Raw genomic sequence first — 11,230 nt, 5'->3', positions numbered from 1 at the left:
GCTCTCTGGGTGGGAATCCCAGTCCACAACTTTTTGGCATTATGACTCTGGGTAACTTAACCTCTCCAGGTCCTTGGTGTAAATGAATACTGTTTGAAAGACCAAATTTCTGAGACAAAAAGAAAGGGGGCATTAATTTTAAATGTTAATTCACACTATTATTACATTTTTCGTTTTACCTAAAATTACCATTGCACTTCCAAGTAGCTTCTGACAAATTTATTTTTCTCCAGTGAACAAACCGATTATTCTCACACAGAGTATGATTTATCATAAAAGATTCAGATTTTAATATTATCCTTTGGGATATATACATATAATATATATTTTTAAAATAAAATTTCTATATAATGATTGTAAAATAGTTTAATTTTGCTATTTCTCATCTTTTCATTTCAAAACACTTAAATGATTTTCAAAAACTTGCCTCTCAAATAATTGATTTCTCTGTGGGGTTTTTCATAGTTTTCAAGAGTTTGAATATTTCATCAGTTTTATCTTCAGCTAATTTTTAAAACCATTTTAGAGATATGGTTTCTCTTTTCATCATCAGAGGCCATTCCATCTGCAGGATGGAAAGATATTTTAAAAGAGCAGAAGAAAATTATTTGAATTCCTATTATTTTGATTCTGTGAAGTAACAACTGGCAACCTTTTTTCTTTTCTAGGAGAGAAAAGCTCTCTATAAATATTATTTCACTCTATTTTAATGGATTCATGAGATGAGCAACAACTGCATTGATGTTGTGAAAGGAAACTTTGATTCAGAGGTCTTTGGAGGGAAAAATGCTGGTAATTTGTGCCAGTACCTTGATAACTTTACTAACGTGCCTACAGGGTCTGACTCTTACCCCCTGAAGGCTTAAAGGTTAGCTTAGGCAGGCTTAGAGTAAGCTTACATTAACCAAGCTCATAGGAGCTAGTGCCCAACGGCTGAGTGTCAATGTTTGGTTTTATAATAAAAATACACCTGCTACAGAGACCAGAACACTCAGGGCAATAAGCCTAGCACATTTGCCTCCGATAGGTACATTTCCATGGGACAAAAGAAAAATTATGACCACAGGCCTGAATAGTGGATATGGAAATGGAACAAAAGGAATAAGTTAACTTGAATGATTACTAGTAAGAGACCTAATACAACCACTTTCAAAATTGGGTTAGATTTGCCACTGGGAAAGTGATTTCTGAAATTTTCCGAGTAAGTTTCTTCCCCTGAGCTGTGTTAAATGAGTATAGCCAAAATTTTCTTTAGGAATTTCCCTTTTCTTTTTCTTTTGTTTAAAAGACCCATCAATTCCTCTTCTGATTGACACATTCTTTCTTTAGCTATAAAAATAAATTCAACTCAGCTTTAGTCTTGCAATCCAGAAGCCTGTCTTTCTTTTTAAGTGACACATCCCTAACTCAAAACCAGTAGATGGTTTTTGTACTTTAAAAAATGAAATGTTATTTCCTTTCTTTGTAATTTCTATTTGGGCCTGCCCATCACCACCTCCCCCACACATGTAAATCTGCCCTTATAATGTGATCATCACCATTAATTATACAGTTGTACAAAACCAGAATCAGGAATTTAAAAGTTTCCTTTTTTTTTTTTTCACAACTCACACACACACACTGTATTTTATTTTTACAAGGGATAAAGAAACGGACACCAAGCATTGTAAATGGATGACCACAACAAAAGCAACAATGATTGCAATTACCAAACACGAAACACACCCATACTATGTCATAATATTGACATTCAGTCCAGTAATCCTCCACTGTAACAGCTCCTTTACTTTGCAGTGAAAATTGATTTGTATATTTTTTGCCTCTGAGTCCTTGTGGGATTTTTTTTTTTAATTCAAACAGGAAGTCACAAAAATTATAATCATCCTCATCAGTTCACTCAGTCCCATGTAACTAATTTTTTTTTTCATCTTGATCTTTTGTTAGCACTTTTATGAGTTCATCAGTTTTTCATTAGAGTTCTGAAAATGCTTATTCATTCAGTTCAGCAGTATAGTCAGTTACCAGAAACCTGTACTTGTCAGAGTCTTTTCCATGAACTCCTTGAAGATGAAACCCATTTATAGGAATATTTTTGCGAAAGCATCAGAGTACACCCAGAACTGTCTGTAAATGACAAAAGACTTAAAAATGACCACGGTTAAAGATTTGATGAAAGTTCATAATAATGCAATTGACAAGGAAATTTAGCTATTTCTGAGACATACATTTTAAAGTAACAACTAGAATTATGACTTATAACATTATACCAGAACATATAAGATTTTTAGAAATTTCATGTAATGTCTGAAACATTTATATTAACATATTTCCATACAAATAACCCAAAGAAAGTTTAGTATTAGTTGTTTTTTTTTTTTTGTTTCTCTGTTTTTTATACTGCAGGTTCTTATTAGTCATCAATTTTTTACACATCAGTGTATACATGTCAATCCCAATCGCCCAATTCAGCACAGCACCAGCCCAACCCCACCACGGTTTTCCCCCCTTGGTGTCCATACATTTGTTCTCTACATGGCTGTCTCTATTTCTGCCCTGCAAACCGGTTCATCTGTACCACTTTTCTAGGTTCCACATACATGCGTTAATATATGATATTTATTTTTCTCTTTCTGACTTACTTCACTCTGTATGACAGCCTCTAGATCCATCCATGTCTCAACAAATGACTCAATTTCGTCCCTTTTTATGGCTGAGTTATATTCCATTGTATATATGTACCACTTCTTCTTTATCCATTCGTCTGTCAATGGGCATTTAGGTTGCTTCCATGACCTGGCTATTGTAAATAGTACTGCAATGAACATTGGGGTGAATGTCTCTTTTTGAATTATAGTTTTCTCTGGGTATATGCCCAGTAGTGGGATTGCTGGATCATATGGTAATTCTATTTTTAGTTTTCTAAGGCACCTCCATACTGTTCTCCATAGTGGCTGTATCAACTTACATTCCCACCAACAGTGCAAGAGGGTCCCCTTTTCTCCACACCCTCTCCAGCATTTTTGTTTGTAGATTTTCTGATGATGCCCATTCTAACTGGTGTGAGGTGATACCTCATTGTAGTTTTGACTTTCATTTCTCTAATAATTAGTGATGTTGAGCAGCTTTTCATGTGCTTCTTGGCCATCTGTATGTCTTCTTTGGAGAAATCTCTATTTAGGTCTTCTGCCCATTTTTGGATTGGGTTGTTTGTTTCTTTAATATTGAGCTGCATGAGCTGCTTATATATTTTGGAGATTAATCCTTTGTCCATTGATTCATTTGCGAATATTTTCTCCCATTCTGAGGGTTGTCTATTCTTCTTGTTTATGGTTTCCTTTGCTGTGCAAAAGCTTTGAAGTTTCATTAGGTCCTATTTGTTTATTTTCGTTTTTATTTCCATTACTCTAGGAGGTGGATCAAAAAAGATCTTGCTGTGATTTATGTCAAATAGTGTTTTTCCTATGTTTTCCTCTAAGAGTTTTATAGTGTCCGGTCTTACATTTAGGTCTTGAATCCATTTTGAGTTTATTTTTGTGTATGGTGTTAGGGAGTGTTCTAATTTCATTCTTTTACATGTAGCTGTCCAGTTTTCCCAGCACCACTTATTGAAGAGACTGTCTTTTCTCCATTGTATATCTTTGCCTCCTTTGTCATAGATTAGTTGACCATAGGTGCATGGGATTATCTCTGGGATTTCTATCTTGTTCCATTGATCTATGTTTCTGCTTTTGTGCCAATACCATATTATCTTGATTACTGTAGCTTTGTAATATAGTCTGAAGTCAGGGAGTCTGATTCCTCCAGCTCCGTTTTTTTCCCTCAAGACTGCTTTGGCTATTCGGGGTCTTTTGTGTCTCCATACAAATTTTAAGATGATTTGTTCTAGTTCTGTAAAAAATGCCAATGGTAATTTGATAGGGATTGCATTGAATCTGTAGATTGCTTTGGGTAGTATAGTCATTTTCACAATATTGATTCTTCCAAGCCAAGAACATGGTATATCTCTCCATCTGTTGGTATCATCTTTAATTTCTTTCATCAGTGTCTTATAGTTTTCTGCATACAGATCTTTTGTTTCCCTAGGTAGGTTTATTCCTAGGTATTTTATTCTTTTTGTTGCAGTGGTAAATGGGAGTGTTTCCATAATTTCTCTTTCAGATTTTTCATCATTAGTGTATAGGAATGCAAGAGATTTCTGTGCCTTAATTTTGTATCCTGCAACTTTACCAAATTCATTGATTAGCTCCAGTAGTTTTCTGGGGGCATTTTTAGGATTCTCTATGTATAGTATCATGTCATCTGCAAACAGTGACAGTTTTACTTCTTCTTTTCCAATTTGTATTCCTTTTGGTTCCTTTTATTCTCTGATTGCTGTGGCTAGGACTTCCAAAACTATGTTGAATAATGGTGGTGAGAGTGGACATCTTTGTCTTGTTCCTGATCTTAGAGGAAATGCTTTCAGTTTTTCACCATTGAGAATGATGTTGGCTGTGGGTTTGTCGTATATGGCCTTTATTATGTTGAGGTAGGTTCCCTCTTTGCCCACTTTCTGGAGAGTTTTTATCATAAATGGGTGTTGAATTTTGTCAAAAGCTTTTTCTGCATCTATTGAGATGATCATATGGTTTTTATTCTTCAATTTGTTAATATGGTGTATCACATTGATTTGCCTATATTGAAGAATCCTTGCATCCCTGGGAAAAATCCCACTTGATCGTGGTATATGATCCTTTTAATGTGTTGTTGGATTCTGTTTGCTAGCATTTTGTTGAGGATTTTTGCATCTATATTCATCAGTGATAGTGGTCTGTAATTTTCTTTTTTTGTAGTATCTTTGTCTGGTTTTGGTATCAGGGTGATGGTGGCCTCATAGAATGAGTTTGGGAGTGTTCCTTCCTCTGCAATTTTTTGGAAGAGTTTGAGAAGGATGGATGTTAGCTCTTCTCTAAATGTTTGATAGAATTCACCTGTGAAGCCATCTGGTCCTGGACTTTTGTTTGTTGGAAGATTTTTAATCACAGTTTCAATTTCATTACTTATGATTGGGCTGTTCATATTTTCTGTTTCTTCCTGGTTCAGTCTTGGAAGGTTATACCTTTTGAAGAATTTGTCCATTTCTTCCAGGTTGTCCATTTTATTGGCATAAAGTTGCTTGTAGTAGTCTCTTAGGATTCTTTGTATTTCTGCGGTGTCTGTTGTAACTTCTCCTTTTTCATTTCTAATTTTATTGACTTGAGTCCTCTCCCTCTTTTTCTTGATGAGTCTGGCTAATGGTTTATCAATTTTGTTTATCTTCTCAAAGAACCAGCTTTTAGTTTTATTGATCTTTTCTATTGTTTTCTTTGTTTCTATTTCATTTATTTCTGCTCTGATCTTTATGATTTATTTCCTTCTGCTAACTTTGGGTTTTGTTTGTTCTTCTTTCTCTAGTTCCTCTAGGTGTAAGGTTCGATTGCTTATTTGAGCTTTTTCTTGTTTCTTGAGGTAGGCTTCTATATCTATAAACTTCCCTCTTAGAACTGCTTTTGCTGCATCCCATAGGTTTTGGATCGTCGTGTTTTCATTGTCATTTGTCTCTAGGTATTTTTTGATTTCCTCTTTGATTTCTTCAGTGATCTCTTGGTTATTTAGTAACGTATTGTTTAGCCTCCACGTGTTTGTGTTTTTTACGTTTTTTTCCCTGTAATTCATTTCTAATCTCATAGCATTGTGGTCAGAAAAGATGCTTGATATGATTTCAATTTTCTTAAATTTACTGAGGCTTGATTTGTGACCCAAGATGTGATCTATCCTGGAGAATGTTCTGTGCACACTTGAGAAGAAAGTGTAATCTGCTGTTTTTGGATGGAATGGCCTATATATATCAATTAAATCTATCTGGTCTATTGTGTCATTTAAATCTTCTGTTTCCTTATTTATTTTCATTTTGGATGATCTGTCCATTGGTGTAAGTGAGGTGTTAAAGTCCCCCACTATTATTGTGTTACTGTCGATTTCCTCTTGTATAGCTGTTAACAGTTGCCTTATGTATTGAGGTGCTCCTATGTTGGGTGCATATATATTTATAATTGTTATGTCTTCTTCTTGGGTTGATCCCTTGATCATTAGGTAGTGTCCTTCCTTGTCTCTTGTAACATTCTTTATTTTAAAGTCTATTTTATCTGATAAGAGTATAGCTACTCCAGCTTTCTTTTGATTTCCATTTGCATGGAATATCTTTTTCCATCTCCTCACTTTCAGTCTGTATGTGTCCCTAGGTGTGAAGTGGGTCTCTTGTAGACAGCATATATATAGGTCTTGTTTTTGTATCCATTCAGCAAGCCTGTGTCTTTTGGTTGGAGCATTTAATCCATTCACTTTTAAGGTAATTATCAATATGTATGTTCCTATGACCATTTTCTTAATTGTTTTCGGTTTGTTTTTGTAGATCCTTTTCTTCTCTTGTGTTTCCCACTTAGAGAAGTTCCTTTAGCATTTGTTGTAGAGCTGGTTTGGTGGTGCTGAATTCTCTTAGCTTTTGCTTGTCTGTAAAGCTTTTGATTTCTCCATCCAATCTGAATGAGATCCTTGCCGGGTAGAGTAATCTTGGTTGTAGTTTCTTCCCTTTCATCAGTTTAAGTATATCATGCCACTCCCTTCTGGCTTGTAGAGCTTCTGCTGAGAAATCAGCTGTTAACCTTGTGGGAGTTCCCTTGTATGTTATTTGTTGTTTTTCCCTTGCTGCTTTCAATAATTTTTCTTTGTCTTTAATTTTTGCCAATTTGATTACTATGTGTCTCGGCGTGTTTCTCCTTGGGTTTATCCTGTATGGGACTCGCTGTGCTTCCTGGACTTGGGTGGCTATTTCCTTTCCCATGTTAGGGAAGTTTTCGACAATAATCTCTTCACATATTTTCTCTGGTCCTTTCTCTCTCTCTTCTCCTTCTGGGACCCCTATAATGCTAATGTTGTTGCGTTTAATGTTGTCCCAGAGGTCTCTTAGGCTGTCTTCATGTCTTTTCATTCTTTTTTCTTTAGTCTGTTCCGCAGCAGTGAATTCCACCATTCTGTCTTGCAGGTCACTTATCCGTTCTTCTGCCTCAGTTATTCTGCTATTGATTCCTTCTAGTGTAGTTTTCATTTCAGTTATTGTATTGGTCATCTCTGTTTGTTTGTTCTTTAATTCTTCTAGGTCTTTGTTAAACATTTCTTGCATCTTCTCGATCTTTGCCTCCATTGTTTTTCCGAGGTCCTGGATCATCTTCACTATCATTATTCTGAATTCTTTTTCTGGAAGGTTGCCTATCTCCACCTCATTTAGTTGTTTTTCTGGGGTTTTATCTTGTTCCTTCATCTGGTACATAGCCCTCTGCCTTTTCATCTTGTCTATCTTTCTGTGAATGTGGTTTTTATTCCACAGGCTGCAGGACTGTAGTTCTTCTTGCTTCTGCTGTCTGCCCTCTGGTGGATGAGGCTATCTAAGAGGCTTGATGGGAGGGACTGGTGGTAGGTAGAGCTGACTGTTGCTGTGGTGGGCAGAGCTCAGTAAAACTTTAATCCACTTGACTGTTGATGGGTGGGGCTGGGTTCCCTCCCTGTTGGTTGTTTGGCCTGAGGCAACCCAACACTGGAGCCTACCTGGGCTCTTTGGTGGGGCTAATGACAGACTCTGGGAGGGCTCCCTCCAAGGAGTACTTCCCAGAACTTCTGCTGTCAGTGTCCTTGTCCCCATGGTGAGCCACAGCGCCCCCCCCCCCCCACGCCTCTGCAGGAGACCCTCCAACGCTAGCAGGTAGGTCTGGTTCAGTCTCCCCTGGGGTCACTGCTCCTTCCCCTGGGTACCGATGCACACACTACTTTGTGTGTGCCCTCCATGAGTGGAGTCTCTGTTTTCCCCAGTCCTATCAAAGTCCTGCAATCAATTCCCACTAGGCTTCAAAGTCTGATTCTCTAGGAATTCCTCCTCCCGTTGCTGGACCCCCAGGTTGGGAAGCCTGATGTGGGGCTCAGAACCTTCACTCCAGTGGGTGGACTTCTGTGGTATAAGTGTTCTCCAGTCTGAGAGTCACCCACCCAGCAGTTATGGGATTTGATTTTACTGTGATTGCACCCCTCCTACCGTCTCATTGTGGCTTCTCCTTTGTCTTTTGATGTGGGATATCTTTTTTGGTGAGTTCCAGTGTCTTCCTGTCGATGATTATCCAGCAGCTAGTTGTGATTCTGGTGTTCTCGCAAGAGGGAGTGAGAGTACTTCCTTTTACTCCGCCATCTTGTTTCCTCTCCTAAGAGCAAAAGTTTCCTTTTGAATACTCAGGCAAAACAGATTTATTTTATTGTGAGATATAAGATATGCTCATAAATGCTGAGACCTTGGAAGGATATCATCTTTATAATTTATGAATCTTAATAGATTTTTAATTTTACTGTCACTAAATCTAAATTCTAAATTTTGATTCTGTTTTCAGTGTGGGACTCAGATAATAGAAAACACAAATGCTCTTATTAGTCTTTATGGAGCACAGGAAAGTACAAAGAACATCTTCAAGCAAAATATCTATTTTTAGGTTAAGAAAATAAATACATACACACATTCATATATTCACAAATATATGCACATTTATATCAGTTTCAACCTAAAACCAGAAAAATATTTCAAATTAATGTTTTCCTTTTCTGCACGACTTAGTCTTTTTGTATGAAATATGATTACAGGGACTAATAATTACAAAATAAGAAAGCTAACTTGTCTTTAGTATCAACCAAACCAAAACAAAATGCAGAAGCCTGCAGAGAGTTTATTTGGGGTCTTAAGAATTGCAATTTGGGAGACAGAGATTCAGGTAAAACCAAAAGAGTGTTCTGGGGAAGAGAAAGCGTCAGGGGCTTATAAAGGCAAAAGGCATGAGGCTGTACTCTGACATGAGAAAGGAAATATTTGTCCTTAAGGGGTGGCTGTCACCAGTCATTTTAGGGTAAAGGTCAGATAAGTAGATAAGCTGTCATGACTTATTATAGGGTAAGGGCTCCATAAGTATCTTCAGATGCTGGCAGATGTTCTAGAAGCCTTGGTTAGGACAATAAGTGGTCAAAAGGTTAAATTCCATCCAGGCTGAGACTTGCATAAGTTATGCTTCCTCAGTGGCCTCCTGCCTCCATTTTAGTGAGCCCTCTCAGCAATACCAACTCCATTTTAATTTTTCTCCCACATTAGCAAACGGTTCACAGATATTTCCTATTTATACAAGAGTTAGTTTCTTTGTGAAGCAGTAAATCAGATGTTTGGAGTTAGAAAAGACCTAAGAGTATTTTCACTCTGTCCTAACAGCTATGTTTTTCAGTCCTCCTTCCTTCTTTGGAATCATTTTCATGACCCAGGATGGAAAAATATACCTAAGCATCTAAAACTTTGAAAAATAACCCGGAAGTTTAGGAAGAGCAAAGGGCACAAGTGCCAAATTCTACTCAGGCTTATTCTTTTCATTTGTACATAAGAGTGAAGTAGGGACTTCCCTGGTGGTGCAGTGGTTAAGAATCCGCCTGTCAATGCAGGGGACACGGGTTCGAGTCCTGGTCCGGGAAGATCCCACATGCCGCAGAGCAACTAAGCCCTTGTACCACAACTACTGAGCCTGTGTGCCACAGCTACTGAAGCTCGCATGCCTAGAGCCCGTGCTCCACAACAAGAGAAGCCACCGCAATGAGAAGCCCACGCACCGCAGTGAAGAGTAGCGCCCGCTCGCCGCAACTAGAGAAAGCCCGCGCGCAGCAGCAAAAGAGAGTGAAGTAACTGGATTATATAAATTATACATGTATAAAATATAATATATGGTAACAATATCTATTATAGCTCTCTCTCTTTAAACTATATGTGGAGAAGGCAGTATGTAGTGAGTGAGAGCAGTGCTGGAAGCAGGCTACCCGATAAAATTCCCTGCACCACCATTTGAAAGTTGTATGACCTTGAGCAAGTGATTTTATATTTATGTACTTTAGTTTCCTCATCTACAAAATGTGGGTAATGTTAGTACCTATTTTATCGGTCACTGTGAGGACGAACAGATATATATAGACAGAAAGAGAGAGAAGGAGAATTGGACATAATCCCTGTTGTAAAGAGGCAAAACTTTACCCATCTTAGGTTTTCAACTGGGACTCTTTAGCAAAAAGACAGATAAACAAGAGAAAACCAGTTTATTAACACCTGCAGTACACATAACACATCATGGGATAGAAATCTAAACAAAAAGTGACACAAAATGACAGCTTAGAATTCCTGCTTACAGAGCATCTTCAACAAAGAACAATAAATTTGTAGAGAAATGACAGGATAAAGGAAAGAAGTTTAGGTTTCCAAGGTCAGCCAACTGTGGGAAAGTACGTATGCGAGGAAACTAATGGAGTAAGATTTATTTGCAGTTTCCTCTGGGCTGATAAGAATGTCTTCTCTCCTCCTAGTACAGGGAGGAAACCTTTCACATGGGAGTTTTATCTCCTAGTTTCAGAAAGAAAAAATGAGGGTCAGAGCATCCTTCTTATATCTGCTGTTTCCTAAGTGCCTTTAATCAGCATGCCAAAGCAACATATTTTGGGGTGACATATTCTGGTTTCCTTCATTGTTATGTAATATGACAATATCAAATGGTAGCAAGGAAGTAGAGTAACAGGAATTCTCATATTTTGCTGGGAGCTCTATAAAATGGTATGCCTACTTTTGAAAACCATTCTTCAGTTTTTTATCAGGTTTAATGTATACTTACTGTATGATGCAGTAATTCCACTCCTAGGTATTTACACAAGAGAAATGAAAACTTACCTTCATAAGAAATTTGTTCAAGAATGCTCATAGCAACTTTATTCATAACTGGAAATAACCCAAATGTCTGTCAACAGGAGAATGAATAAACAGTTTGTGATATGTTCATACTACTCAGCAATAAAAAGGAAGGAACAGCTGAAACACACAATGACATAGATAAATCTCACAGACATTATTTTGATCAAAAGAAGCTAGATACTACAGAGTACATATTGAAAAATTCTATTTCAATGAATTTCAACAATGGACAAAACTACAATAATTTGTAAACTAATATTTAGAGACTGAGCAGTGGTTACCTCTCATAGGGTAGGAAGGAGTGACTTGAAAGGTACACAAGGGAACTTCTGGGATGACAGAAAAGGTCTATACTTTGATTGGGATGTGGGTTACACAGAGACATACATTTGTCAAAGCTCATCAAACTATATTCTT

This window comes from Eschrichtius robustus, chromosome 10, assembly GCF_028021215.1.
Source record: "Eschrichtius robustus isolate mEscRob2 chromosome 10, mEscRob2.pri, whole genome shotgun sequence".
Taxonomy (NCBI): Eukaryota; Metazoa; Chordata; class Mammalia; order Artiodactyla; family Eschrichtiidae; genus Eschrichtius; species Eschrichtius robustus.
The sequence above is the reverse complement of the archived record's forward strand: the minus strand, read 5'-3'. Positions refer to the sequence as shown.